The following is an 8,206-nucleotide window of genomic DNA, read 5'->3' as shown; positions in this document are numbered from 1 at the left end:
TGGATACTACTTTTAAATTGTTTTTTGTAGTGATTGGGCCAAACCACATGGGGACCATTAGAATACAAGCCCCTATTGATCTCCATTCTTACAAGGGCCTGACATTACAAAAGACAAACACATTCATACATGTCTACACACACACATACACACATACACACACATCATCATCATCTGCTGGATATAAAATATTATCTCAGTACAAGACAGTTTGCAGTTGTATATCTGCAAGGATTTGAATTCATTTCATACTTGCTAGTCATGCAGTGGGATTTTTCTCATTCTTATTTTTTATTATATTTCTATCTTTATTTGACTCCTTACTGATTTGTAGAGAATTTTTCCCCCAATTTTTCAAAACTCAGACTAGTTTGAGATATCACCAATCACTGTCTTATTTTCCCTATATTGCATTTTTGAATTTTTTAAGGGGAGTTGGGACCAGAGATCTATCTTCCTGGTGGCTCACTCTTCTTTTCTATACCAAAGCTCCTGTTTAATCCTCCAATCAAAAGTTAACTCTCAGCCAGATGATAGGAAGAAGAAGAAAAGAAGAACCTATATCAAACACACTGCCTAGCAACCATCTGCATCAACACTCTTCTGGAGCATTGCCTCCTAGCTACAAACCCTGGATTCTGCTCCTCTCTCTAACCACACACACACACACACACACACACACACACACACACACACACAGAGAGAGAGAGAGAGAGAGAGAGAGAGAGAGAGAGAGAGAGAGAGAGAGAATCTCCTAATCTTTAATTCTCTAAGGAATGTATGTCTGCCCCTAATTTATACCAGCCATTCTGAAAAGCTATCTTGAAGTTAAACCCTTAGAAGGCAATTTCACATCTATTTCTGTATCTCAAAACATCTCAAAGCACTGACACATCAAAAGAGAGAGCTCACAGGACAGTTGTTTGACACTGAACACAGAGGGAACTGCATTGTTAAAAGGGGGACAGTGTCCAGCATCTTACCTGGCCATCTTGCCTGAAACATTATGCACAATTTCTCCATAATATTAAGCTTCTCCTTTTTCTGGGACAAATTTATAGATATAAGATTCAATAGTTATGCTGGGCAGTGGTGGCGCACGCCTTTAATCCCAGCACTTGGGAGGCAGAGGCAGGCGGATTTCTGAGTTCGAGGCCAGCCTGGTCTACAGACTGAGTTCCAGGACAGCCAAGGCTAACAGAGAAACCCTATCTCGAAAAACCAAAAAAAAAAAAAAAAAAAAAAAAAAAAAAAAAAAAAGATTCAATAGTTATCTGAGGCTTAAACGTTTTCACAAGTGCTGGCCAGGGGAAGCAGCCATGAACATTTTCACTTGTGCATGTGGTCAGAATAATGTCTAGAGTTTGTTTTTGTTATTTTTGATGGGCCCAAATAAGATTTTCAGCATCCGATGGCCTCTTTAGAAATTACAGCCATTCCTCAGGATTATTGGGGACCCCATGAATAACAAATTGGGCAAGTTCTTTATGTACAATGACATGGTCTTTGTGCATAACTTACATGTGCTCCCCCCCCCCATTGTATCTAGATCTTAAATCATTGCTAGGTTATTTGCAAACACTCTAACTTCTGTGTAAATAGTTGTTAAACAGTATTGCTCAGGAAATGGTGACAAACAGAAAAAAAAAACTAAGCATGTCTAATACGGTTACAATTTTTTGCTTATGTTTTGAATCAGAGATTGAACACACTGACCTAAATACAATAGGCTGACAGTTCACCTAAACAAATAAGAAAATTGAGCAGGTTTGACCCACACTGGTAGGATATTTAAGATATCTAGCTCATAAACAGATCTCTCTCTCTCTCTCTCTCTCTCTCTCTCTCTCTCTCTCTCTCTCTCTCTCACACACACACACACACACACACACACACACACACACTACCAGCCCCATACATGTCTGGGAATTTAAAACAGTACTTCCTCCAAAAAAAATCACCATATTCAGACTACCACATGTAACATCCCAAATCTATTTACGATATGCCACATGCTATGTTAGAAACAACCTATCTTGAGTGATTTAGAAAAAGTAACTACTTGGAAAACATTGACTTGTAGTCAGGAGTAGTATTCCAATCCCAGAATTCAGGATACTGTAGCAATGGGATTGTCATGAATCCTGGGCTACATAGTGAGTTCCAGGCCAGCCTGGGTTACACTGAGTAAACTCACTTCATCAGAACATATGCTAAAATTGAATGATACAGAGATTAGCATGGGCCTGCGCAAGGATGACACCCAAATTCGTGAAGCGGTCCATATTTTTTTAACTCAGAAGTCGATGGTTCAAAACCATCCTCTGCTACGAAAATAAAATAAAATAAAAAATAGAGTTTAATTTACAAGACAGTGGCAATAACTTAGCTAGTAAAGTACTTGCTTTACAAGCAGGGGGACCTAAATTCAATCTTCAGTACCTACCTAACAAAGTGTGATGTTTCTCCCTCATAACCCCAGTGCTGCAGAGGCAGAAATTGATCCATCAGGCTTGCTGACCAGATAACCTAGCCTGGTGACTTCCAGGCCAATGAGAGAGCTTGTCTCAAAAAAGCATTAAGGAAGACAGCACTTGGAAATGAGCATTCAAGATTGTCCTCTGTCCTATACACACAGGCACATACATTTGCACCTGCACACACATGCACACACTCACACATCCCAAGATACCACATCTATTGGGGAGTGACAAACATATAAACAATGTCGTTTGAAATGTAGCCTCTCCAAATTGTTATATGCTTCTAGTACATCGGGAGAAGAATAATTGTCTTAAATGGTAGCAATATTTATTTCTATTCAAATTCTAACACAAATTTCTTAGTTTTCTGAAAGATACAGTGTTCACTGCTAGAACTATTATATTCATACTATTCCTGTGTGGATCTATTATCCAGCAAACTCAAATTTGATAAGGAAACAGCATGTAAATCTTTAACATTTATTTAATTGTAAACCATCCCTACGGTTTGCTGAGAGCTCACACAACTTGGACATTGTGCAAGTAGGTAACTCTCAATTGTTAACAAAGACTAGTAATAAAAAAGAGGGAGAAGGCCTTAGCAGTCAGAAATGTCATCTCACTTTTAATACTGACCACATAACTCTCTGTAGAGCAAACCAACTTACACGGAAGTTATGGAGAGAGGGAAAAAAATGGGAAGCATTACAAACAAAACTAATGACAAATGTGCAAAAATAAAAATATGCAGAAGTGAAACAAGTTTATTCTGCTTAAGCACTGGTGTTTTATGTTGTCTCTTTTAGCCCAGAACTTTCTAGAAGACAGATTTCTTCAACTCCTCCTCAGCACCTAGCCCCTGAAATCTGGGACCACTGGAGAACTAAAAGCTAGCTGTATATTCTAACTAGGAGTCCCTGATTTTTTTTCCAGTTCTTGTAGTTGGCAGTAATTACAAATCTGCCACTCCCTCTTTGGGAGAGGAAACTCGACCTTGGTGAGCACAATTGAATCTTTATTTCATGAGTCAATGAGTCACAGCTTTGTGCCTCAGGACATCCTCAGAAACCACAATTTCCTTTGCCCCAATCCTTAGCTATAGAAGGTATGGGACCTTCTTAAGCTTAATCCTTTCTCCAGGGTTATTTCTTGAGTATGCTTCTTTCTTTTAAAAGCAGAGAAAAAAAAAAAAAACCTGCTTAAACTACAGCCGATTTAAACTAAACATTTCATAGGACCCCCACATTGTAAAATGCTTGTAATTGGCTTCTTCTTCCTTTTTTTTAAAAAAGTTCCTCTTAGGGTATTAGAGTCTCAGGCATCACCTTTGTTAAAGGATTAGCCTGTCTATTCTCAGCCACCAGCTTCTCTCCTAATATGGACAGTTGCTTCGCAAAGGCCTAGACTAGCCTCAGCTATGGGTGGACTCACGCACATCCATCTTTGCTGCAAGAACTAACAGCACCGTGAGCCTATATTTCTTAGGCTTTTTAACAGAAGAAACGTTCTCATAAATATTTTGCCGTCTCCCTGGCCCTAAGCCCTTAGGTAACCAATTGAATTCAACGGACATTTGTCAAAATGTTAACTCACCGCAGCAAACACCTACTGTGTAGTTTCAGTATATTTCAGGAAACTGAGAAATCAGATAGCTAACCAAATTTATGGTCCCAAAGAGCTATGTGCCCCAGGCAAGAATAAGGACATGGGCCCTCAGCAGCGCTCACACAGTTAATTAAACAGAATATATTTGAATTATCTTACCTAGAGAATAAATTATCTTAAAAGGTCACCTATGGAATTAAGAAAACCTTAAAGCTCTTTTTCTTTCTTCCTCCACAACTCTTATGCTTTTAATATCGCATGATTTGAGAGTCTCCAGGAAACTCTTGTTGGGTCCTTACCTTCCCTCAGCCTCCAATACTCTCAGATCAAATATTTCCATGCAATTGTGGTAAGAATTCATACATATACCGGGTCTAAGAAAAAAAAAAAAAACAACCAATATCCTTCCTTTTTATCTCCTTTTTAATTTTTAAATTTTGTAATGTTCTGGGTAAGAGTGTTTTATGCATGCATGTATATGTGCGCCATGGGTGTTTCCGATCTCCACAGAGCACTAAAGAGTCACCAGATTCCCTGGAAGTAGAGTTATAGGTGATTACCATTGCATGGGTGCTGGGAGTTGAACTTGGATCTTCTGCAAGAATGGCAAATGTTCTTAGACTCTGGACCCTTTGCTTTCTTGACTCTCATCAAAAGTTTCCAGCATTCTTGAAAATTATAAACGGAGTCCATCATTGGGTGAGCACTGTGGCTGATAATACCCAAGGGCCAAGTGGATGACCATTCTAGTGTAAAACTTAGCAAGAGTTAAGAAAGAAAGCCACAGGTGATATCTCTACCTGTGAGAAATGCAGAAGCTCAGAGACAGTTTTGATCCTTGGCTTTTATTTCCTTAATGTTTTCAGTTTGATAATGTAGCAGAATATTTTCCCCACAAGTTCCTTACAAGAGTAAGGCTGCTCCTCTTCCTTCTCCTCTTCTCTCCTTACTCTTCCCAACTTGCGGGGGGAAAATATCCTGCTACAGATAAGAATTAGTCGGTGTAAGTTATATATTTTGAAGGAATACAACCTGATGTTTTTAAAGTCAATGACACCCAGTACTTATAAACATTTATGAGGTATAGTATGATAACTCCATATAGTAATAATGATCAAATCAAGGTAGTAGCATTCTGGCTTCTCGAACACTTATAATGACTCTGTGCTGGAAGCTGAGTCTTCTAACCACATTTAAATGTTGAGTGAACTGTTGTCAGGCACATTTACCCTGTGGTGCAATAATCATAATTCCTCCCTTTGTATCCGGCACCTTCAATCTGGCCAACCTCTATTTCTCATCCCCCTTGCCTTTATAGTCTCTAAAGATCACTGTGTTAGTGAACTTTCTGTTAGGTCAACTTTTGCATCTTCCCACAAATGAGTGAGAGCGGGAGGGGGGGGTCTGACTTCCCATGGCTGTTTTATTTCATATAAGACAGTACCCTCTATTTCCATGCATGTCAACACAAATGACCGGTTTTTATCCCTTTAACCACTGAAAACTACACTATTATGCAGATAGACTACATTTTCTTTATCTACCCATCTGCCAAAGGGTACTTTAGTTGATTTCATGTCATGGCTATCATTAATGATGCTACAGCACACATGAGGATGAGGTTCCTTTTTAGTGTAATAATTCTACTTATTTTGGATATAGACCTAAAGCTATAGTGATCTCAGTTGCTGAATGTATGCAGGGTAGTTCTATTTTTAGTTTTTTATACTCTGACTGGGAGTGTAGAAGAGTTGCCTTTTTCAGCATCTCCCTTGGCTTTCTAAAAACAAATAGCCAAATGAAATGACAGAATGTGGCTTTGAACCCAAGGATGTTTGAGTCTAAGTTCATTATACTTTGTGCCACATGGGGGCCAGTGCTTCACCTAAACTTCAGTTTCTTCTGCATCTCCAAAGTTTCATATTAGGACATTTTGAACCAGTGAACCTCTCAGGAAGGTCATTTCTTTATTTTCTTTTCTATTGGGAAGTTTGTGGTGTTTGATCTCAAATCTAGAACCTCACATACGTGGCTACAGTTGGTCTATGTACCCCATTCTCTTTATACTTAAGAGAAAAAGGAGTAAACATTCATGGTTCAACATTATGTAAGAATTTTTTGTGCTCTTTCTATTTAACCTTAGCCAAGATATCAAGAAGTAATTCATGTTTCCTCTTGGGCAGGAACTTCAGAACATAGTGACTCCTGGATCAAAGTATTGTTGCACTTTTAGCATCTTTATCCCTTTCTGCTGTTACAACAAAATAATGTAGACTAGATAGATTGAAAAAATCCCATGTGTATTTTTCACATTTCTGAAGGCAAAAATTAAGGGGCTGCAGATTGAGAATCTGCTTTGTATGCATGGGTGTAAATGTCGCTTCTTAGCGTATCCTTTCATAATGGCAGGGCAAACAAGTTCATTTCCATCTGTCCTATAAATGCATAATTCCTACTCCCAAAGGTGTTGACCATGTAAACTGGTTGTCTCTCAAAGACCCCTTCAATAACACGAGAGGTTAAGCTTTCAGCATATGATTTAAACAATAGCATCAGGCCAAATGATAGAGACCTTTGGAGTTCACATTCCAAGATGATAAAGTAGAAATTCACCCCTTCTCTCAGCAAAGAGAGATGACCCAGTAACTCATCCATAAACTCCAAGTTTCCTCATTTCATGACCTCTCTTCTCCAGTGTGTCAACTGAACCCCACATTCAAGTGACTTAAAAGCCCTATTTGGCTGATTCATGAAAAAGCAGGTATCATATGGTTTGTAACTCATCATACATGCACATCCCTCCCCCACATACATGCTCACATACAAACTCACATTCATTATAGCCAGCTAACTCACAGCTTCCAAGAAAAGAGATATCTCTGACTTATCACAAGTTAGACTTCATATTTGCTGTATACTGGACTACGAGGGAAAAGGTTGGAGGAGGGGTAGATAATATGGATTCTTGTGCTTACGTTTTGTCTGCAGAAACCTTAAGGTCAGAGGCCACAAAGATGGATGTGAGACATCAGACACAGGTACAGTGATGTCTCCCAGGACTGAGGTTCTGTTGGGACCCTCACCCCTGAGCAACAAGATGGCATTCTAAACAAAAGCCATATATCTGTGGTACATTAAAAGAGAAAAAAATGATACATACAAATTTGAAAAAAAAAAAGTCATTTCCACTAAGCTTCTTGGGCAACAAATGCAAATACATAGGAACCAAGTCAGGACAGGAAGTATTGAGAAGACAAGGTGACCTGATGGGACGTTAGAGAAAAACAGAATTAAAGGTTATTGAGACATCTGAGAGTAGCTGTAATTTAAGACATGCGGTCTTGAAATCTTTCAAGTGGGAGTGGCCACAAAATAATTTGAGTGTTCAATAGAGATAGCAGGGACTAGGGAGATGACTCTGCCAGTAAAGAGATTCCCCTGGAAGCTTAGGGACCCTAGTTCAGTTCCCAGCATCCAATTAATACGTAATTTAAAAAAAAGTTTTGAATGTGGTGGTGTAGCATGCACCTGTAATCCTGGGCCTGGAAGATGAAGACATTGGTATCCCTAAAAATCTATGGCTAGCCAGTCTAGCCAAATTGATGAGTTCCGGGTTCAGTGACAGACTCTTTTATTTTAATTTATTTATTTAAAATACATTTCAGATTTTATCCCCTCACCCAATTCCCACCACCACCCAGGAACCCCCCCCCATGCCGTCCCCCCTCCTGCCTCCACAAGGGTGTGCCCCCACCTACCCCCCACTCCCCCCTCCCCACCCTCGAATTCCTCCCTGCTCGGTGTTCAGCCTTCATGGGACCAGGGATCTCCTCTCCCACCCATGCCCGACAAGGCCATCCTCCCCTAAGTATACAGCTGAAGTCATAGGTGCCTCCCTTTGTGCTCCCAGGCTGGTGGTTTAGACCCTGGGGAGCTCTGGTTGGCTGGCACTATTGCTCTCCTCTTGGGGCCACCAACCCTTTCAGCTCCTTCAGTCCTCTAACTTCTTCATTGGGAACCCTTGATCAGATCAATAGGTAGCTGCAAGCATCTGCCTCTGGATATGTCAGACTCCGGCAGACCTTCGAGGAGACAGCTACATCAGGCTCCTGTCAGCA

General features: G+C 39.9%; 1 pseudogene; it reads left to right on the top strand.

The window, feature by feature from the left end:
- Nucleotides 1–2,191: 2,191 nt before the first annotated feature.
- LOC143436521 (U6 spliceosomal RNA) lies at nt 2,192–2,291 on the top strand (annotated as a pseudogene).
- The last annotated feature ends 5,915 nt before the right edge of the window (nt 2,292–8,206 follow it).

The sequence above is a fragment of the Arvicanthis niloticus genome, chromosome 22 (assembly GCF_011762505.2).
Source record: "Arvicanthis niloticus isolate mArvNil1 chromosome 22, mArvNil1.pat.X, whole genome shotgun sequence".
Lineage (NCBI taxonomy): Eukaryota > Metazoa > Chordata > Mammalia > Rodentia > Muridae > Arvicanthis > Arvicanthis niloticus.
Note: the sequence above shows the minus strand (reverse complement) of the source record. Positions and strands in the feature narration are given on the sequence as shown.